The sequence below is a fragment of the Thamnophis elegans genome, chromosome 2 (genome assembly GCF_009769535.1).
Source record: "Thamnophis elegans isolate rThaEle1 chromosome 2, rThaEle1.pri, whole genome shotgun sequence".
In the NCBI taxonomy this organism is placed as follows: domain Eukaryota; kingdom Metazoa; phylum Chordata; class Lepidosauria; order Squamata; family Colubridae; genus Thamnophis; species Thamnophis elegans.
In genome coordinates this window covers 155,233,177-155,256,887 of record NC_045542.1, presented here as the reverse complement: position 1 = coordinate 155,256,887, position 23,711 = coordinate 155,233,177, and the positions used below count along the sequence as shown (strand labels likewise).

Below are 23,711 nucleotides of genomic sequence, written 5' to 3'. Positions count from 1 at the left end.
TAAATAGAAGTCACTTGCCGAGCATCTGAATTTTGGTCACATGACCGGGAGGCCGCCCTGCAGCGGTCGTTAAGTGTGAAAAACGGTCCTAAGCAGTGATGGGTTTCAAACTTTTTTAGAACCTCTTCTGTAGGTGTGTCCTGCTTTGTGGGAGTGGCTTGCCAGCCATGTGACTGGGTGAGCATGGCCAACTTGTAAAATGTGGTGAATCTCACTTAACAAAGCTCTTGTTTAGCAACCAAAATGTTGGCTCAGAAACTCTGGCATTTGCAACACGCAAGTCTTAAAGCTGTCAAGTTACAAGACCCTTGCACCCCTAACCCTTTAGAAAAAAAAAAACCCAGGAGTGTTCAAACTTGAAAGCTTTAAGACTTGCGGATTTCAACTCCCAGAATTCCTCCTCTCGCTCTTCATCTTGATGATGTGCGGACGGGCGGGGGGAGGGAGCTGGAACCAGTTCTAAAGGGCACTGTAGATTTGTGGAACCTCTTCTATAGAAGAGATTAGAACTGGCAGAAACCCACCCCTGGTCCTAAGTCACTTTTTCGGGGCTGTCGAACAGTCGCTAAATGGACTGTTGTAAGTCGAGGACTCCCTGTGGCTCATGGTTTGTGGTTGAGGGTTTCCAGTAGTGCAATTGGCCTGCCCCATGTCACTGAGAGAGAGAGAGAAATGTTCCAGAAATTTAGACATAACATTTACATGTAATACTTGACTTGTGATGATTCAAAGTTACAACAGACATCCTCGGAGGTGCTAACAACTGGGTTCTGAATCCCAATGGCTGCCCGCCCATGATTATGTGACCACAGTTCGACCATTCAGCAACTGGCAGCATCCTGTGGTCACTTGATCATTCTTTACATATTTTGCTGGAAACCAGTTTTTTCTTTTAGTTTTTGGCAATTGCTTCATCGACTGCCATGAAAAAAGTTCATAAAATCAGGTTGGTCATATGGATGACCCATTTTATAACCATCACAATTTATGACCATAAGAGGCAGGTTCTATTCTCCATAGTGAGGGGAGGAGTATCCAGCATGGGTTAACCTTATCCTCTCGTTGATTGGACTGAGTCAGATAAGCTTTTGGTATACACCCCTGGTCCACCAGGCTCAAGAAATGTCACATTTCTCCTGATGACTCCCCCCCCCCCTTTTTAAAAGGAAAATCCACATCCACTATCAATCACTCTTCATCTTGACAAGGTCATAAATATTGGGAAAGAAATAATTAGAACAGAACACAGTTTGAATGGACTTGGAGGTCTTCTAGCCCAACCCCCTGCTCAGGCAAGAAACCCTATACCATTTCAGACAAATGGCTATCCAACATCTTCTTAAAGACTTCCAGTGTTGGCGCATTCACAACTTCTGGAGGCAAGCTGTTCCACTGATTAATTGTTCTGTCAGGAAATTTCTCCTCAGTTCTAAGTTGCTTCTCTCCTTGATTAGTTTCCACCCACTGCTTCTTGTCCTGCCCTCAGGTCCCCTGGAGAATAGTTTGACTCCCTCTTCTCTGTGGCAACCCCTGAGATATTGGAACACTGCTATCATGTCTCCCCTAGTCCTTCTCTTCATTAAACTAGACATACCCAGTTCCAGCAACCGTTCTTTGTATGTTTTAGCCTCCAGTCCCCTAATCATCGTTTCTTTTTTCTGCACTCTTTCCAGAGTCTCAACATTTTTTTTATTTCGTAGCAACCAAAACTGGATGCATTATTCCAAGTGTGACCTTACCAAGGCATTATGAAGTGGTATGAACACTTCACATGATTCTATCTCTGTTTATGCAGCCTAGAACTGTATTGGCTTTTTTTTACCAGCTTGTGTAATAGTATTGTTTTACCTTCTATTTCCCCTTTTCAGGTTGTTGTTACACATCTCAAGAAACCTATAAAAATTGTCTAAACTCCTTTAAGGCATTCCTTGATTGTACTGGGAGATTATGTGATTTATGAACCTTATCAAAGTTATGATATATTTAACTGTGATTTATAGAGTATGCCATAGCTGGCTAGTTTCATTCAAGATGAAAAACCTTGAATCTTTAGAGCAGCAGCCCCAGAAAACAACCAGCCAGCAAACAGTTATCTTGTTATCCACCGGGCTCCTTATTTCCAATAGTTTTATTATTATTATTATTTTAAATTCTTTTAATGTTGAAAAATGAGAATCTAGCATTCTTTAAAGCGGTGTTATCTCAACCTTGGCAGCTTGAAGAGGTGCAGACTTCAACTCCCAAAATTCTCCAGCTTCAGGATTCTTGCTTTTATGATTTTGTAAGCTGCCCAAGAGTTACTTCACAGAGAGGTGGGTGGCATATACATTTTATAACTACCTACCTATCTATCTACCTACCTACCTACCTACCTAAATCTATTCCTAACAACCAAGGTAGCAATTGGCAACTTTAGAAGAATTGTGCAAAGGAACAAGGCTCTAACCCTGGCAAGCAATCCTATAAAATCAATTTATGCTATCCTGTTTCCCCAAAAATAAGACCTCCCTGGATAATAAGCCCAATCAGGCTCTTGAGCGCATGCGCTAATATAAGCCCTCCCTGAAAATATTGCGACACAGCAGCAGCCATGAGGTGACCACACTCACCGCCACCTGCACCTCAAAAATGATAAGACCTCACCGAAAATAAGGCCAAGCGCTTATTTCGGGGGTCAAAAGAAAATAGGACCCTGTCTTATTTTTGGGAAAACATGGTAAGTTGTAAAGCACATTGTTTCACCAAGAATGTTGGGCATATTCAGAAATTCCGATCGGTCCATCGTATTTGAGGGATGAATGAACCCAAACCAGATGAAAGGGGGAGGGGGAAATGGTTCAGGAATGCATGAATCTCATCTGTGTGTCTTCTTGGCACCCACACGGAGCGTCTGAGATTAAATTGGCTCACGTCCATTGTTGCTTCTCCGTACTGTAGCAACAAAAGACATGTCACACTGAGATGAGAGAGACTGAGTCACGAGCTGATGACCGGGAGAAGAATTCAGACTTCAGATTGTCTGCCAATGAGCTGAGGGATGTCACACTGGCACAACCAGGATTATAAGTAATTGTTTTCCAAGACAACAACGTGCGCCCAGTGACACAATTGAAGCAGGTGGTGGATTGCCAATCCCCTTTCTCTGGTGCTCTCCCGCACATTGGTGATGTGTTTGTCCAGTTGAAGAAGGTCTAAGGTTATGTTCTCTTATATGTGAGACCTAAAGAACTAAAATGGACACCTAACTTCAAAAGCTTCATCAAAAAAGCACAACAAAGAATGTTCTTTCTGCGCCAACTCAGGAAGCTCAAACTGCCCAGGGAGCTGCTGATACAGTTCTACAGAGGAATTATTGAGTCTGCCATCTGCACCTCTATAACTGACTGGTCTTGTTGGCAACCCAACAAGAGAGACACAGACTTCAGAGGATAATCAGAACTGCAGAAAAAACAATTACGGCCAATCTGCCTTCCATTCAGGTCCTGTAGACTGCATGAGTCATAAAGAGGGCCGTGAAAATATTTACAGACTCCCTCCCATCCCGGACACAAATTGTTTCAACTCCTACCCTCAAAACGACTCTATAGAGCACTGCACACCAAGACAACTGGACACAAGGACAGTTTTTTCCTGAACGCCATCACTCTGCTAAACAAATAATTCCCTCACCACTATCAAACTATTCACTAAGGCTGCATTGGTATTACTATTAGTCTTCTCATCCTTCCTATCACCCATCCCCTCCCACTCACGACTGTAACTTTTTTAAAAAATAGAATTTATTTTTATTTTCAAAACAAACACAACACATAAAATCTTCCTTCTTTACATACTGTAGAAATCGTATCAGTTGGTTACAAAAGGTTTTCGTGCATCTCTTCCACAGTCATCAAGCATAATTCATATTAACTCAAGTATTTTAACTCAAATATTTATACATGTTACCCTTATACCTCCATTTTTATTTGACTATAATTATTTAAACGTCCTTCATCATAAAATATGCCAAGATTTAATACATAACCACATACTGGCATTTCATTTAATATTTCTAAAATCCTCCAATAACACTGAATCCTTATGTCCTATTCTAGCTAAACATCCATAATATTTAATAACAAACTTTTCTAATCCTCCTTTCCAAATCACTGTTGGCAATTTACATCCACTTTCCTTATATTATACTCATACATATATATAGGTTGTCATCATTATCCCTCCTTTATTTGACTATATCCTGTATCATAACATTTCCTCCCTAATAATCAAAACTTAACTGTATCTAACTTAATTCTTTTTTCTTATTAAACTTGTATATAATCCAAAAGGACTGTAACTTTGTTGCATGCGTCCTTATGATTTATATTGTTTCCTAGTATGATTTGATTGCTTATTTGTACCCTATGATTATTATTAAATGTTGTACCTAATGATTCTTGACGAACGTATCTTTTCTTTTATGTATACTGAGAGCCTATGCACCAAAGACAAATTCCTTGTGTGTCCAATCACACTTGGCCAATAAAGAATTCTATTCTATTCTAGTGTGAGTTTTCACCAAGCTTCACCTTAGCACAGTGGTCCCCAACCTTTTGGGCACCAGGGACCAGTTCCATAAAGAGAGGCCTGGTTTCATTGATTGCCTGCATCCCACGGATGAGACTTTGTTTGTGCAGTTTGGTTTCTGGCATTCTGCAGCCCAGTGCCAGTCCATGGACGTGGGATGGTGGTTTGGGGCCTCTGTCTTAGCAAACTAACAAACCATTTTTTAAAAAAAATCCAAGCACAAAGTGAGCAGCCTGAAAATAAGAACTCTGGGATTTTTTTTAAAAAAGTCAGTACAATTTTGACTCAATCCTCAAGGGGACCAAATGAAACCCCTCTCTAGTCACATTTCAAGAACATTCCAACTATTTCCTCAAGTGTAAACATTTCTTTCGAAATCAACAGGAAATGGGCCACTGCTGGACAGTCCAAAGCAGGGTTTCCTTCACCAAAACAATGGAGAGCATTGGTAGAAAACTAGATAACTTAATAGAGATTAAGATATTAACGGCTACATCGGCATCTCTACCTTTTCTGCGTGAGCCTTCCTGAGAAGACAATTGGTTGGTGACACAGGTAGTCCTCGACTTACAACAGTTCGTTTAGTGGAATTTATCCATGGCTAAGCAAGTTCAAGTCACACCTGATTTTATGATCTTTTTTTTTCCGCCAGGTTGCGAAGCAAATCACTGCAGCTGTAAAGTGAATCCTGCGGTCATTAAGCCAATCCGTCTTCCCCCATTGATTTTGCTCACCGGAAGCCATCTGGGAAGGTCGCAAAAGGGGAATCACATCATCCAAGGATGCTGGAATGGTCGTAAATATACTCCGGTTGCCAAGCACTCAAATTTTGATCAAATAACCGTGAGGAAGCTGAGACAGTAGCACCATGTTTCCCCGAAAACAAGACAGGGTCCGATTTTCTTTTGACCCCTGAAATAACCACTTGGCCTTATTTTCTGGGAGGTCTTATTATTTTTGAGGTGCAGGGGTAGCGAGAATGGTCACCTCATGCTATGTTGCAATATTTTCAGGGAGGGCTTATTTTAGCGCACGCTCTCAAAAGCCCGCTTGGGCTTATTACCTGGGGAGGTCTTATTTTCGGGGAAACAGGGTAAGTGTGAGGGTTGGGGGTAAGTCACTTCTTTTCAGCGTCATCGTAACTTCAAATGGTCACCAAATGAACTGTTGTACCTGCATTTTCCTTGTAGACATCAGCAACATTGAGGAATGCTGATAGGAAAACCATTTCCAATAAATTCTAAATAAATCTCATGGGTCTCTTGAAGTTCAAAAAAAACCCACCAGAGATGCAATGATGATACATCATCAAGTTAAGAGTCTTTTATGTCAGGGGTCCTCAATCTGTGGGCCGTGCCATGTGGCTGCTACTCTTGCCATGAGCGCCACGCGGACGCTACCATTGCCATGAGCGCTATACAGAAGCTTCCATTGACGTGAACGCCACGCAGCTCCTTCTGTTGCCACGTGCACTACACAGGTGCTTCCACTATTGCAAATATCGCACACGCTTGTGGCCCCATTTAAGCGTGTGCTTGTGGCACCTGCCTCCCATTCTGGGCTGCCAACTGAGAAAGGTTGGAGATCTCCCTTCTATGTCACCTAGTCCAAACTTTCGCCAACCTTTCAGAACTCAGGGACCACTAAATTCACAATTCACATGGACCACTAATATGATTTTTTTAAAAAAGATAAGTAGTATTTAGTGCAATATAAAAAAATGCTAATTTTTTTTTTTGCAGACTACTAAAATTTTCTCACCGACCACCAGTTGATGATCAGTGACCTATTAAATCTCCTATTTAATGTAGGGGTATAGGACAACTCGCTGCAGCCAACTCACCACAGGACAATTTGCCGCAGAGCAAAAGTTACTGTAATATCAAAGAAATGGTGGCATAGAATCATTAAAGAAAGGAGGGACAAAATGAAATGTGGATGACAAAAAAGTGAAATAGTTTTTTTATTTATTTTAAATAATTAAATTGAATTGTTGAATTGTCCCACGGCGAGTTGGTCCTGGTGAGTTATCCCGTGGTGAATTGGCCAAGTTAGGAGAAACTTCCTAAGAGTGAGGGCAATTAACCAGTGGAACAGCTTTGCCTTCAGAAGCTTTGGGTGCTCCATCACTGGAGGTTTTTAAGAGGAGACTGGACAGCCACTCGTCTGAAATGGTGCAAGGTCAGAAATGGTGCAGGTTGACATAATATTACATGATATGACATGAAAACAATGTCCCAATATGGACAGGAGCTGCCACAAAGAAGAGGGTGTCAACCTATTCTCCAAAGCACTTGGAGGCAAGACAAGAAACAATGGTTAGAAACCGATGAAGGAGAGATACAACCTAGAAGTAAGGAGAAACTTCCTAACAGCGAGAACAATCAACCAATGGAACTGCTTGCCTTCAGATGGGTGGTCCATCACTGGAGGTCTTTAAGAAGACACCGGACAGCCATTTATCAGAAATGGTATAAGGTCTCCTGCTAGAACAGGGGGTTGGGCTAGAAGACCTCCAACATCCATTCCAACTCTATTCTGTTGCCTTCTGTTCTCCTCTACTCCAGTGTTTCCCAACAACTTTAAGCTGTGGGGACTTCAACTTCCAGGTTTTTTGGGAGTTGAAGTCCACGCAGCTTAAAGTGGCCAAGATTGAGAAACTTAACTTTTCTACTCTATTTGGTGGTTCTGCAACCCAACAAGAGAGACGACTTCAGAGGATAATTAGAATTGCAGAAAAAACAATTACTACTAACCTGCCTTCCATTGAGGACCTGTACACTGCACGAGTCAAAAAGTGGGCTGTGAAAATAGTTACAGACCCCTCGCATCCTGGACATAAATTGTTTCAACTCCTACCCTCAAAACGACTCTATAGAGCACTGCACACCAAGACAACTGGACACAAGAAGAGTTTTTTCCTGAACGCCATCACTCTGCTAAACAAATAATTCCCTCACCACTGTCAAACTATTCACTAAGGCTGCATTGCTATTAGTCTCCTCATCGTTCCTATCATCCATCTCCTTCCACTCATGACTGCAACTTTGTTGCTTGCATTTTTACTATTTATGTTGATATTGATAGTTTCCTGATTGCTTATTTGTACCCTATGATTATCATTCATTGTTGTACTTTATGATTCTTGACGAATGTATCTTTTCTTTTATGTACACTGAGAGCATCTGCACCAAAGACAAATTCCTTGTGTGTCCAATCACACAATAAAGAATTCTATTCTATTCTATTTATCAGTTATGGTATAAGGTCACCTGCTTGAGATCTATTCTGACTGATTGACTTGGCCACGGTGAATTGTCCCTTTCTGTAATGTAGGCAATTCAAGAGATGAACCTCCCAACTAATGTCCAACGTCTCATCTTTTCGTGCAATCAATTTAGGTCACCCAAAAAGAGACAGGGTGAGTCTGATTTCCTTAGCAGCCTCAAAGTGAGAATTCCTGGCAGACTTTCTGCCAGTCAAGACGGTGTGAGGATATAAGATCAAGCATGCAGAAAAGGCGACAAATATTTCATCCGGCAAGGAGAAGTTGCTCCTCAGCGCATCCCTGGATATTATGTCTCGTTCTTTGCCCGGAAGAAATGACTTAAGTCCTCCCCCTCCCCCGTTCTTTCAGGCAAGCATAAAAAATGTAAGACCTGCAAAATTGGCCTAGCCGCAAAGAGAAATGACAGTGGCTCAAATCGATCAGAGAGCGAAAGAGAGAGAGAGACAGACAGACAGACGAGGGAAGGTCAACAAAGACGCTTTGATTGCAAAAAGGCTGCAGGAGTTCACCACAACAGGAAGGTCACTGTGTACTCTTGATGTGACAGACTTGTTTGATCTTGCAGGGAGAGGGATCTGCGGATTACTGATCCCTGTTGTGTAAATCAAACTTGTCTCAGCAGATCCTTTCCGAGAGGTTAAAGAGAGAACAAGGCGGTGTGTGTGTGTTACGACAACTGATGTTTTCTCTTAGATTTGGCTGGAAGGCGGGGGGAAGGGGGAGCCTGCTTTACACTTCAGCCATCCATCTCTGGCCAACATGACCTAAAGGATCGATAACTTCTGAAATAGAAGGACACACAACATTGCCCAGTGGCAAATGTTAACATTAACAGCTGGGTTCATTAACCATTGTGTGGCGTGCGTGCTTGTTTTTCATTTAGCAAGATGGTGGAGCCAGGCATTAGAAACTGCATTCAGTTTTGGTCGCCACGATGTAGAAAAGATGTGGAGACTCTGGAAAGAGTGCAGAGAAGAGCAACAAGGATGATTAGGGGACTGGAGACTAAAACATATGAAGGAACTGGCTATGTCTAGTTTAATGAAAAGAAGGACTAGGAGAGACATGATATCAGTCTTTCAATATCTCAGGGGTTGCCACAAAGAAGAGGGAGTCAAACTATTCTCCAAAGCACCTGAGGGCAGGACAAGAAGCAATGGGTGGAAACTAATCAAGGAGAGAAGCAACTTAGAACTGAGGAGAAATTTCCTGACAGTGAGAACAATTAAACAGTGGAACAGCTTCCCTCCAGAAGTTGTGAATGCCCCAACACTGGAAGTCTTTAAGAAGATGTTGGATAGCCACTTGTCTGGAACGGTATAAGGTTTCCTGCCTAGGCAGGGGGTTGGACTAGAAGACCTCCATGGTTCCTTCCAACTCTGCTATTGTATTGCATTAACTGTAAAGCAGGGTTTAGGACCATGATGGCAAACCTATGGGGCGCGTGCCACAGGTGGAACGCAGAACCCCTTCTCTGAGGGCATGCGAGCTGCCTCCCTAGTTCAGCTCTACTGCACATGCGCGCACACCTCTCGCTGACTAGCTAGTCATTGGATATTTGCCATTCATGCACGGGAGGCAGGACTCATGTTAGGAGTGCGTCCACATGGGGGGGTGAGCATGCGCGTGGTGGGACACACATGCATGGGGGGGCTGGGCACATGTAGGAGAGATGCACACACATTGCATTTTGGGGGTTCACACGCACACAAGCACTCAGTCCAGAAAAGGTTAGCCATCACTGGTTTAGGACTTAAGCTTGATATGTGGACCAAGCCGCCATCTCTCAAATAAGCTGCCATGTGGCAGCAAACCTGGTTACAAACAGGACAAAACAGGTAGTCCTCGATTTACAATTGGGCCCAACATTTGTTCGGTGGCACATTTGTTAAGTGAGTTTTGCCCCCGTTTTATGACCTTTCTGGCCACAGCTGTTAAAGCGAATCACCACAGTGGATAAATTAGTACCCCGGTTTTGAAATGAACCTGGCTTCCCCCATTGCCTTTGCTTGTCAGAAGGTTGCAAAAGGGGATCACGTGATCTTGGGACACAGCAATGGCCATAAACATGAACCCGTTGCCAAACATCTGAATTCTTCACTTTTTTCACTGTAACTTCGTTGTTTTTGTTAGTTGCGAAGTTGTGTCCAACCCATCGCGACCCCATAGACAACGTTCCCCCAGGCCTTCCTGTCCTCTACCATCCTCTGGAGTCCATTTAAGCTCACGTCTACTGCTTCCGTGACTCCATCCAGCCACCTCATTCTCTGTCGTCCCCTTCTTCTTTTGCCCTCCATAGTTCCCAGAATTAGGCTCTTCTCCAGTGAGTCCTTCCTTCTCATTAGGTGGCCAAAGTATTTGAGTTTCATCTTCAGGATCTGTCTTTCTAAAGAGCAGTCAGGGTTGATTTCCCCTAGGACTGACCAGTTGGATCTCCTTGCAGTTCAAGGGACTCGCAGGAGTCTTCTCCAGTACCATAATTCAAAGGCCTCAATTCTTTGGCGCTCAGCCTTCCTTATGGTCCAACTTTCACAGCCATACATTGCAACTGGGAAAATCATAGCCTTGATTGTACGCACGTTTGTTGGCAGGGTGATGTCTCTGCCTTTTAGTATGCTGTTTAGATTTGCCATAGTTTTCCTCCCCAGGAGCAAGCGTCTTTTAATTACTTGACTGCATCATCTGCGGTGATGTTGGAGCCCAGGAAAATAAAATCTACCACTACCTTCATTTCTTCCCCATCTATCTGCCTGGAATTGAGAGAGCTGGATGCCATGATCTTAGTTTTCTTACTGTTGAGTTTCAAGCCAACTTTTGCACTCTCCTTCCTCTTTAGTTCCTCTTCAATTTCTGCCATTAGAGTGGTATCATCTGTGTTAGGAATATAGTCTAACGGTTGGGTTGGCAATATATAAATCATATAGCAATGCTGTACCTGTTTCTTTAAATCATATTGTAAAATGTGATTGGTTGCTATTTTCCTCAATCGGCCATAAGAGGGAGCCAGAATGACTGTTAGCTCTCTGTTTATTAAATGCTGGGCTGATCTGATCTGAGTGTTTTGGAAGCTGGCTGTTAGAAAGTACAATGAGCTATTGTAAGTTTTGCAACTGCTAGCAAACTTTGAGTACCCTTAACTGAAAGACATTGATGTCTGACTGTCTTATTCGTGTATGACTTGGACTGTTTGATGGACTCTGATACCTCTATTTCCACGAAAGTAAAAGCCTATTTAAACTGCAGTGTCTCTGTACGCTGGTTTGTGTGTTCTCCAATAACACTCTCCCACCGCACTCACTCTCCCAACGCTTACCTACACTCTGCATATCTGAGGTTGTTGATATTTCTTCTGGCAATTCTCCCTGTAACTTTGAGGGGTCACTAAATGAACAGTTGCGACTTTGAACAATCACTAAATGAACTGTTGTAAGTCGAGGACTGTCTCTTGAATAAGCTATGTTGCAGCAAACCAGGTTACAGCAGAATGACGCTACAGCATGGGGAACCAAGCCAGTGAAGGGAGACATTTTTCATTTAAGGATTCCAATTCATTTAAATTCATGCAACCAGGTTGCCTTAAGATGAGTGACAGCATGATTTATAATACAATGGGAAGGAAAATGAAACCTTCAATTCCCCTAACGCTCAGCAGAGAGGAGGGAGGGATTGTGGGAGTTCTAATCTTACACATAAGTAAAGACACCTGGTTGGGAGAGGCTGAATTAACATAACAAGCTCACTTTGGAATCCAGCATTAGATTGTTGGTTTCTTGAATACCTGCAAGATGCGGCAGTATCAGCCAGCAGGTGCAAGGCCCAGGTAGAGGGGGTGGCTTGGAAAAATGTGCTGAAGGAGCAGAGTTTTGAATTCACAGCCTTCTGGAGGACACCCGGACCAGATTGTGTTGTTTCTCTGTGTCATATAATATATGTAGGTATGTGCAAAATTTTTGTATTCATTTCTTCATTCATTTTGTATGCAGATTTTAATGTATACAGATTAGGGTAATTTAAAATAACAATAAATTCAAATTCAAATTTAATGAATTTATATGCCGCCCAATCACGAAGGACTCCGGGCGGCTTACAGAATACAACTCTAAAAAGGATAAAAATTAAAAATAGGGAAAAGAAGCAGATTAAAAAAGAAACACGTCATGCACTTAAAGTTATTCTAAGTCCCAAAGGTGCTTTTTCAGGAGGCAACTGGACTTTCTGTTTTTTTCTTTGAAGATGTTTCGCTTCGTATCCAAGAAGCTTCTTCAGCTATGACCTAAAAATCTATTCAAAGGGTTTTGTCCCATTTTACAACTTATCACATTGATTAAGTGAATCCAGCACAGCGGTGGGTTCCGGATCCCGTTTCAACCGGTACACTGCAACGGGGCCAGGTGCCCACCATGTGCATGCGTGCAGCACGGGCGTATGCGTGCCCACCGCCCGCGACACTCCAGCTGCTCGGCGGAGCGTCGCACAGGAGTCATACGCTCCGTGTGTGTGTGCAAATGCCCTGTTCGGTTCAAATAACGATAAGGAGAGCAGGCGGGCCCTCCGAAGCACCGTACCAGAACAGTACCTGCTGCTCCCAGTAGTCACCAGTACGCTGGGCAAACCAGGGCATACCTGTCATATCCCACCACTGCAACAGATGATCACATGACCCTGGGACACTGCCACTGTCATAAATATAAATCAGCTGTCAACCATCCAAAAGTAAATCATGTGATCGTGGGGGATGCTGCAATGGCCATTAAGTGTGGTTTGGTTTTTTTCAAGAGGCAATTGGATTATCTGAGGGTTTTTTTTAAATTCCTTCGAAGATGTTTCGCTCCTCATCCAAGAAGTTTCTTCAAGCTCCGAAGAATGAATGGGTGAAGAAGAAGCTTCTTGGATGAGAAGCAAAACGTCTTCAAAGAAAAACCAGAAAGTCCAGTTGCCCCCTGAACAAAAGCACCTGTGGGACAACCATGACCTGGATGACTGAGAACCTCCGTAGACATTTAGTGATTATTTATTTATTCATATTTCTGTCATGTTTATGCAGCGTATATTGGAGGTGGACACCCTTTGAGAGCTGTGTGCAATGAAATTTCATTTTAATGTATGCCAGTTGAAGTGGAAATAAAGTTAGTGAAAGTCTAAGTCTACACCTATTTCCTTCCTGCCACTCACGTCACTTGGATGACTTCTGCAGCGGCTGAGTGACCAAGGATGGACGTATTTGCCTCAGGTGGTGTTGTGGCCTGCCAGCGGAGCTGCCAGCACATTCGGACAGTGAGGAGATTGGGGAGGAACAGGGGCCAGTCCTGAGTCTGGAGAAGGCTCTGATGAGGGCTCTGTGTCGGAGGTAGAGAGGCGGGGTGGAGATGTATGCCAGTTATTAGCTGCCTTCTGAGTACCATTATCAGTGGGGCAGAACAACAGCTGGAGCCTGTTCCCAATATGCACATGCACAGAGCTGCCAGGAGAAGGAAACAGTTAAGGAAAAAGGGTCAACTTCGGAGTAAAGCCACAGGTGGATGGTGAATGGGGAGTAATAGAGGAGCGAAAGGGGAGTGGAGTTTGCAGGAGACAATGAGTTCATTCCTGCATTCTTGCCAAGTATTGTGGCATCTGAAAAATGTCGGCCTGGCCACTCTCCAAGCCTGATAAAAGTCGTTGATTGTGAACCATCTTGAAAGACTGTGGGAGAGGACAGACTTTGCTGGAGAGGAATTCACTGCAAATTAAATAAAAGAGGTTTATCGGGACGAGGACTCGGCTTCGTGCTGCTGGGGAAGCCCAGGTCAGAACAGATGGATTAAGTTCTCCAAAGTTACGACTCAGCCCTGTCATCCCCACATGCTCCCCCTATTGTTAACCAATAGTCCTCGTTTGGCAACTGTCTTTACTTAGCAACGGTTTGCAGGGATGACGACGAAAAACTAACTGCCGTACAACCGACTCTCACATTTACAACTTTCCAGGACCATAAAGCAAAGGAAAGATCGTAAGCACCGTGGCCGTTTCACTGACGCAATGCTTTGCTTAATGACCGATTTGCCAGTCCCAATCGTGGTTGTTAAATGAGGACTATCTGTACTAAGGAGGAACATATGGGTAGTCCTCGACTTACAACAGTTTTTTAGTGACTGTTCACTAAAAGTGACTTATGACCATTTTTCACACTTACGACCATTGCCCATGGTCATGGAATCAAAATTCAGACACTTATCAACTGACTCATGATGGTTGCTGTGTCCCAAGGTCACATGACACGTTTGTGACTGTCTGAGAAGCAAAATTAATGTGGAAGGGAGATTCACTTAACAACCATTACTAACCTCACAATAACAGTGATCCACTTAACAACTGTGGCAAGAAAAGTTCTAAACAGGGGCCAAAACTCACTTAGCAAGTGCTTCACTTAACAGCAGAAATTTTGGGGCTCAAGATGGTCGGAAGTTGAGGACTCCTTGCATTGCCTCACATCCTAAGTGCCTAAAGCTAAATCAAAGGACCTCTCAATTCTTCTCTCCTGAAACGTAATAATATAAGAATTAAAAAGATTCGGTGGAGCCGGGAGATCTATACAGATAGTCCTCGACTTATAACGGCTCACTTAGTAATCGTTTCAAGTTACAACAGTGCCTAAAAAGTGACTTACGACCATTTTTCACACTTACGACCATTGCAGCATCCCCACGATCACAATTTAAATTTGGATGTCTGACAACCCATTCGCATTTACGACTGTTGCAGTGTCCGAGGGAGGGGGGGTGTTCATGTGATCCCCTTCTGCGACCTTCTGACCAGCAATGCCAAGGGGGAAATCAGATTCACTTAACAACTGTGTGACTGATTGAACAATCCCAGTGATCCACTTCACAAAAATGTGGCAAGAAAAATCGTAAAACGGGGCAAGGGTCAGCGAACAGATCAATCAACCACATAAATTTGGGGCGGCCGTAAGTCGAGGACTACCTGTACTATTGGTCGCATCACAGGGAAAACATCATTTGCCAGGCCTCCACGTCCTTCATCTCGTGTGAAGGATACAAAGGCATCTCTTGGCAGATTCAAATTTGGTGGGTCGAAAATAAAAGCACAGGAAGTGGATTTCAGGCTATTTTAGTGCCAAGTCATGTTGAGCTTCCAGTTGCAAACAGCAGGAAATTTATTTCTGGGGTTCTGGATATTCCAACTGCAGCCTAGCCTGGGGCAGCATAACCGTTTTCCCCTTTTACCCCTTGGATTAGAACAAAAACGCAGTCCTTCCGAATGCAGGCAGTCCTCGACTTACAACAGTTCATTTAATGACCGTTCAAAGTTACAGCGGTACTGAAAAAGGTGCCCTTTTTTTATACTGATGAACAGCATCCTCAGGGTCAGGGGATCAGAATCAACTGGTTCGAATTTATGAGTGTGAGTGTGTGTGTGTGTGCGTGCCCTCTGATCCCCTATTGTGATCTTCTGACCAGCAAAGACAATGGGGAAGCCAGATTCACTTAACAAGCAGGTGTCTAGCTTAACAACTGCAGTGATTCCCTTAACAATTGTGGCAAGAAAGGTTGTAAAATGGGGCAAAACTCACTGTCGCTTAGCAATATAAATGTTGGGCTCAATTGTGATCGTAAGTCCAGGACTATCTGCACACACACACACACACACACACAAAAGAAATCCTAGAACCAGATATTTTTAACAACAATTTTTTAACAACACACAGACACACACACACACACGCACACACACAAGAAATCCCAGAACCAGATATATTTAACAACGGTGGTGAGAGAAAGGTCATAAAATGGCGGGGAAACTCACTCGACAAATGTCTCGCTTAACGACAAGAAATGTTGAGCACAGTTGTGGTCATTAAAAGCTGAGAACTACCTGTATTGGAATGGTATCCTTTTCCAGCATTCTCAGCTGGAAAAGATGGGATTTGTAATCCTCACGAAAGTCACAGGGGTAGGTGGGTAGGAAGGCTTGCCAGAGTGCTGGTCTCGTTGCAGATAAGGGGACATTATTTTTAAGCCGACATACTATTGCTCTGCACTGAACAAGCTCAGATATTGAAGTCAATATTCTCACAGACACTCCCCCCTCCCCTCCCTGATCAGCGCTAAACTTAATTGGTTCACAAATAAATACTATATAGAAAATGCTACAAGTTGGCCATGACTTTTGATTCTCGGAGCTGGGAATTTCAAAATTTTAAACATTTTATTAGAGTTTTTTTTTTAAAAAAATTTTTTATTCTCTTATATATAGTTACAAATATACATTCACATTATTATTATTATTATTATTATTATTATTATTATTATTATGTGGTGACCAAAAAGGGATGCAGTATTCTAGGTGTGGCTTTACCAGTCCCACATTCATTAGCATGACATTACATAGTTCACGCTCAGGAAATGGATTAGAGAGATAAAAGCATACCGAAGCTGACAGGTAATTTTATGTGGGAAAGAATTGCGCTGAGGAAGCTAGAGACATGTATATCTGCAACATCTCTACTCAAATTAGGAAGATAAGTCAACCAGCCCTTCCGGCAGAAAACCTCTTGGATATCCCTTGGTACCGTGTTTCCCCCAAAATTAGGCAGGGTCTTACTTTCTTTTGACAACACCTCCCCCCCTTCGAAATAAGCACTTGGCATTATTTTCAGGGAGGTCTTATTATTTTTGAGGTGCAGGAGGTGGCGAGCCACCTCATGGCTGCTGCTGTGTTGCAATATTTTCAGGAAGGGCTTATTTTGGGGGACAGTTTACTTTAGTGCATGCGCTCAAAAGCCCGATTGGGCTTATTATCTGGGGAGGTCTTATTTTCGGGGAAAGAGGCTATCATCTTGAGGGGCAAAAGATGGGGTGACAGAGAGAAACCTCAGCCACTTGCCTTCAGGTTAAGGCCTAGGTTGACATAATATTACATGATATGACATGAAAAGAATAAAGAATGTCCCAATATGGACAGGAGCTGCCACAAAGAAGAAGGTGTCAACCTATTCTCCAAAGCACTTGGAGGCAAGACAAGAAACAATGGTTAGAAACCAATGAAGAAGAGATACAACCTAGAAGTAAGGAGAAACTTCCTAACAGTGAGAACAATCAACCAATGGAACTGCTTGCCTTCAGAAGTTGTGGGAGGTCCATCACTGGAGGTTTTTAAGAAGAGATAGGACAGCCATTTATCAGAAATGGTATAAGGTCTCCTGCTAGAACAGGGGGTTGGGCTAGAAGACCTCCAACATCCATTCCAACTCTATTCTGTTGCCTTCTCTTCTGTTCTCCTCTACTCCAGTGTTTCCCAACAACTTTAAGCTGTGGGGACTTCAACTTCCAGATTTTCTGGGAGTTGAAGTCCATGCAGCTTAAAGTGGCCAAGATTGAGAAACTTAACTCTTCTACTCCACTTGGTGGTTCTGCAATCCAACAAGAGAGACACAGACTTCAGAGGATAATTAGAACTGCAGAAAAAACAATTACTATCAACCTGCCTTCCATTGAGGACCTGTACATTGCATGAGTCAAAAAGAGGGCCGTGAAAATATTTACACACTCCTCACATTCTGGATATAAATTGTTTCAACTCCTACCCTCAAAACGACTCTATAGAGCACTGCACACCAAGACAACTGGACACAAGAAGAGTTTTTTCCTGAACGCCATCACTCTGCTAAACAAATAATTCCCTCACCACTGTCAAACTATTCACTAAGGCTGCATTGCTATTACTATTAAGCTCCTCATCGTTCCTATCACCCATCTCCTCCCACTTATGACTGTAACTTTGTTGCTTGTATCTTTACGATTTATATTGATATTGATTGTTTCCTGATTGCTTATTTGTACCCTATGATTATCATTAAGTGTTGTACCTTATGATTCTTGATGAATGTATCTTTTCCTTTATGTACACTGAGAGCCTATGCACCAAAGACAAATTCCTTGTGTGTCCAATCACACTTGGCCAATAAAGAATTCTATTCTATTCTATTCTGCTCTACTTTAAACACCATAGCTATATTGGGAAGAAGAAGCAAGAACCTCATCAAACATGTCAATTGCAGGGGTCCCCAACCTGTGGGCCACAGTCCACTACTGGGCCATTGCTTATTCGTAACCGAGTTTCGCTCGTGTGTCGCATTTGCTCGTGGTGCGAGTAACGGATGCTCACCTGCCCCTCCCACAAAACCATCTGCTCTTTCCCCCTTCCCCGACTCCAGGCCACCAACCTGGAACTGTGGTCCACTGAACCAGTAACGTTTATCCCTGATCCACTGTCAACTTGCCAATTAGCTCCAGGAGAGGTATGGAAGTTATTCAATGAAGTCATCAATTCTCTCCAGAGGGACCGAGAAATCAGAAAGAGATTTCATCTCGGTGATTAACAGAAAAGGGAGTGAGAAAGGACAGCCAGTCATTTCATGTAAATGTCATTTACGTTAACGAAATATTAATAGGACTCCCTACATATGGGATAAATTATACCCTTTGGTCACATTAACAATTAAAACAAGACAATAAGTCCTGGAGAAATTCTGGAGGTTACACCCATACCATTTAAAGGGCTTGTGTGATATCAGCGTCACCTAGTATGCCCTTCCAACCCAGGATTTTAAATTACTAAGTAGAAAAACAAAGGATATACAAGTAGTCCTACAAGCTCATAACTATTATTTTTTGAGTTTTGTTATATTCCTTCATTGATTCTTGTTTCTTTCCTCCATCCACCTATATCATTTATCCCATATCTGGTAGAATTCTGATTCTTTTTTTCCATGGATTTCTTTAGTTAGTTTCTCCATTTCAGCACAATCCATAACCTTTCTTATTATTTCATCTTCGCTTGGAGTTAATTTGTTTTTCCATTTCTGGGCAAAGGCAATCCTTGCCACCGTAATTATATGTAGTATTAAATACTGGATTTTTTTTTTGTATTTCACAGGCATTATTCCTAATTAAAAAAAACCTTCAGGTTTCTATTCTATTTTAACCCCCGTTATTACCTCCAGCCAATTTTTGATCCTTTTCCAAAAAATTTTAGGCCAGATCCTGAAGATGAAACTCAAATACTTTGGCCACCTAATGAGAAGGAAGGACTCACTGGAGAAGAGCCTAATGCTGGGAAAGATGGAGGGCAAAAGAAGAACAGGATGACAGAGAATGAGGTGGCTGGATGGAGTCACTGAAGCAGTAGACGTGAGCTTAAATAAACTTAAAGAGGATGATAGAGGACAGGAAGGCCTGGATGAACATTGTCCATGGGGTCACAATGGGTCGGACATGACTTCGCAACTAACAACAACACTACTCTTTCAGAAAACTACCAGAAGCAAAACCCAGTTCTCACCATTACAGGGATAAAACTTTGTTGTGAACTTTTTACAACTAACCATGATCCATAGTCCTGTGATGGCGCGCTTCACTTAAACTGTAATAATTGAGGTTCCAAAATGTAAAATGTCCTCCTACTTCGGTCATTCTACTGGTCTATTTGTGTGTGTTGGGATCATTGTGTGACCTGGTTACCTATCCTTTTTCCAAACACAGTGAATGTTTGCTTAACATGCTCAATAAGGACATGACCCTACTACACTGTTTGGAATACTGCTTTTATTTGTTAATTGTATCTCCATCTATTGATTCTGAACCAGTCATTTAGATAACATTCTGATCTCATTCCAGATTACAGATCATCTGGTAAGGTTCAGAAGCATTTCATCCTCTCTTGTAGGTTACTAAGAGGAATAGAAATGGCAAGGATAGCGTCATAGGCCACCATCTCAATTAATAACTAAGTTTTGATAAAGGAACAATATACTGACCTACAGTTTGCTCAATTGTAATTTAAAAACCCATGTTTGGCTCAGCTAACAGACTACATTAAAATGGTTTATACATCACGTACTCAGCCATATCCAAGCAAACCCCATTATGGTTTAAAAGTTATATTAAGTACTGCATGCTGTGAGAAGCCAGTCTATTATGGTTTATTCATCAGAACTTAATTAAAAATGACGGATCACAATGCACGAATATAATCAAGTTGTCTAATCGAGAATAGCATTTAGAGCAATTTGGCATAGTCAGCTGCACAAATTTAAATTACAATCTTGTAAACTTGCCAAAGGGGTGGGGTCTTGCCCCATCGCTGTGCAACAGATGCCATATTCTACTGGCCTTCCACTGCAACCGCAAAAGGAAAAGTGAATTTAATTGTGTCTACCTAAGAGCAATGATAAGGCCATTATAATCCTCGACTTGCGACTACGATCGGGAACGGAATTTCGACTGCTAAACGATTGTTAAATGAGTCTTGGCTCAATTTTATGACCGTTTTCTTTACCATGATGGTTAGGCAAATCACTGCGGTTGTTAGGTCTCAAATGATGATCACGTAACCCCAGGGTGCTTCAACTATGGTTAAATGCATGCTGGTTGCCATGTTCTTGAATTTTGATCCCGTGACCCGGTTGTAAGTGTGAGGAACTGTCTGTCACTAAACAAATGGTTGTTAAGTGGAGGACTCCATGTCCTCATTTAAAACTTTTATATTGCAAATAGTGGGAAGTAGAGAGGTAGTCCTCGACTTACAAGAGTACTTTTAGCGACCATTCAAAGTTACAATGGCACTGGAAAAATTGACGTATGACCGTTTTTCATACTTACGACCATTGCACCATCTCCATAGTCAAAATTCAGAGGCTTGGCCACTGGTTCATATTTATGAAAGTTGAAGTGTCCCAGAGTCACCTTTTGCAGCCTTCTGACAAGCAAAATCAATAGGGCAGCCAAATTCACTTAACAACCATGTTGTTAACTGCAGGGATTCACTTAACAACCCTGGCAAGAAAGGTTGTAAAATGGGGCAAAACCCACTTAACACATATCTCATTAAGCAACAGAAAATTTGGGCTCAATTGTAGTCGTAAGTCAAGGACTTACCTATGCTCCTCTCCTACATAAATGAACTCGGTGGCCTTAAGATATGTGGACTTCAACTCCCAGAATTCCTCAGCCAGCCATGGTTGAGCAACAGTGGTCTAGACATGCTTTCTCTTCTGTATCACCCATCTCTCTCTATTTTTTTTCCAATGCCTTTGAGTCACTGTTGACTCCTGAGAACTGTCTGGACAAGTCCCTGCAGTTTTCTTGCCAATGCTTTCGGAAGTCCCAGTAGCTTTGCAACTGCCGCTTTCTTTCTTCCTGGTGGCTGAGAAAGAACGAGTTTAGCCCAACGTCTTGAGCTAAACTCTTGTGCCTAAGATAAGACTAGAACTCATGTGCCTAAGCCCTTGTGCCTAAGATAAGACTAGAACTCATGGACTCCCAGTTTGTAGCCTGGTGTCTCCTACCAAATTGATTCTCCAGCTACCTTCCTTATTTGTCCTCTCTGAAAGGCATCCAGTCCATTAAGTCACCGGAAAATCCAGGAGGGCCTTAATTCAACTCTTGCAACACTTTTACTCACATGTAAAGATCTTACATTCCTACTCAGAGGCAGTCTTGAGCAATCCTTCAGCTAGGAGCCTTAGATTTCCCTGCACTGGGGGGCTTTTTATCTAGTAAGGATCTTGTAAGGGTGGCTGAAACACACAAAATACTTCAAATTCCCCCCAAAGCGGCATGTAAGTAATAATGAGGGTACTTATTACTTTCCCATTATTAGAAGAGTATTCTTATTGCTCCCTCATGATTGCTATGGATATTTTTATTAGCACGTTTTTTTTTAAAAACCAATTACCCCTTCTAATGCTGGATGTTGCAAGAGACTCCAAAGTAGCACAGCAAAGCCCATACACATTGCTTTAATTTTAGCATTGCACAACAACTCCATCTAGAAATATCTAGCTACTACACAACACGGCTCCAAAAACTTCCTCATTAGACACGTCTGTCAAAATTCAAGAGCCTTAGGTTTAAAATCCCAGGTAAGCCAAGGCAAATTGGTCTTCCAAATAGGATTTTTCAGTCGATAAAATGGGGTTGATCAATGCCATCCCAGTTAAGGCTTTTGCAAGAATTCAGGGCCCTTGGTTGCTCAGGATCACCATTAAAGGAAAAGAGAAACCACTGAAGAAAACCAGAGGCCATTCGCAAAGCCTTGCCCAAAAGCCAGCCCAGAACCACAATAACTCGCCCATCCCAAACACACTCACGGGATGTTTATCTTTTTCGTAATCAATCCACTCAGCTCCTTCTATGCCACAAACTGCAAGAAACTCACTTGAACATGATGCAAATATTATTTTCCAGCTCTTGAGCTGCATTATACCAACCTAGTTTTCCAGAACAAACCCCCCCCCCCGGTCACTTCAACCTCTTTTCTCGCCTCCCAATTCCATCTCATTACTGTTTCACAACCCCCCCCTTCTCAAATTTCCCTATTTTAATTTATTTTTAACTTTCTACTCCTTGTGACTTCCAAGACCTCCCTCCCTCCTAAGACTTCTTCTCGGCTGCCTGCCCACCTTAAAGAGAAGCCCCCACTGGAACTGGGGTTTTGCTGCTTCCATCACCGGCAACCCCCCCCCATAAGTCGCCCCACGATTCCTCCTTCCAGATCTCCCCCCCCAATAAACCTCCAGGAACCCCACTGCAACCTTCCCTCCCACCCTCTTCTGCTTTTCTCAACTACTGACCTAGATCCCTACCCTGAAAAAGGGGAGAGGGGGAGCAGCAGCAGGCCTTGGAACCCCAAAAATACACAACTGGGTGGACCTGGAGGGAGAAGAGAGCACAGCTGACTTATTATCCCTGGATACAGGCAGAGAGCATGTATGCCAAGCAACGTCCGGCTAAGATCCAAGGCGGGGAGGGAGGGGGAGTCATATGGCGATCAATTCCGGAGTCTAGAAACATCCAATGGCCGGAATGTGGCAATCCAGCCTAAGTCCCTTCTGATTACACCCCCCCTAGCCCCCCCCACCCCTATTCTTAGGGAATGATGGGAGTTGAAGTCCAAACTCCACGCACCCCCCCACCCACCCCCGCCCGGCTTTTACATACCTGGCTGCGTGCCCCGCTTTCGGGGGGCGGGCGGGTGGGAAGCCGGCGTCGGGGCTCCTGGAGACCCCTTCTCCGTTCACCCCCCGCGCTTCCACAGCCAGGCCATGGCGGAGCCGCCGGCTTCAGAGATGCGCTGGAGAAGGAGACGGCGGAGGAGAAGGAGAAGCCGGGAGCGCAGAGCCGAGGGAGGGGGGGAGGCGGGCTTAGATGCTGCTCCAGCTCTTGGGCGGCGGTGGCCTCAGCCCGGCGTGGGCCACTTCCTCGGGGGCTCCGCCGAGCGGCAGGAAATGGAATGTCGAAGTGGGGGGGGGGGGCGCTCTGACGGGCAGCGATGGGCGCCAATGGCGACGGCGGGTCCTTCCTCCTCGTCGCTTGTCCCCACCCCGTGACCAGCGTCTCTCTCGCCTCTCTCTCTGACTCTCTCTTCCCCCCCCCCCGCCCGCCCGCGGCTGTTCCTGCGGATGGCGCGCTCCTCCCCCCGCCACCTCCGGGTTCTACTTCATTCATTCATTCATTCATGCCGGGCTGTTTGCTTTACACCCACCCTCCCCCCGGCAGGCCAGCTCCGTTCCAGCGGTTCACTCATCGGTCCCGAAAAACAAGAGGAGGGAGGGAGAGACACGCGGGGATGCTGGGGAGCTCGACGTTTTCAGGCGGTGTGACACGCCCGAGACTCTCTTCCGTCGCCGAGGATCGCTACCCGGCTGAATCGCAATCCTTGGCTAAATCCCCCCCCCTCCTTCTCTCTCTCTCTCTCTCTCTCTCTCTCTCTCTCTCTCTCTCTCTCTCTCTCTCTCTCTCTCTCTCTCTATCTATCTATCTATCTATCTATCTATCTATCTCTATGTATATCT

The 23,711-nt window shown here is 43.6% G+C and overlaps 1 protein-coding gene across 1 annotated transcript in view; it reads right to left on the bottom strand.

Moving 5' to 3' along the window:
- AGPAT1 (1-acylglycerol-3-phosphate O-acyltransferase 1) overlaps positions 1–23,202 on the bottom strand; it is a 45,453-nt gene extending 22,251 nt beyond the window's left edge. Inside the window, 1 exon segment of the mRNA XM_032211170.1 lies at positions 22,858–23,202. The gene's annotated coding sequence lies outside the window, so the exon portion shown is untranslated.
- Between the last annotated feature and the right edge of the window lie 509 nt (positions 23,203–23,711).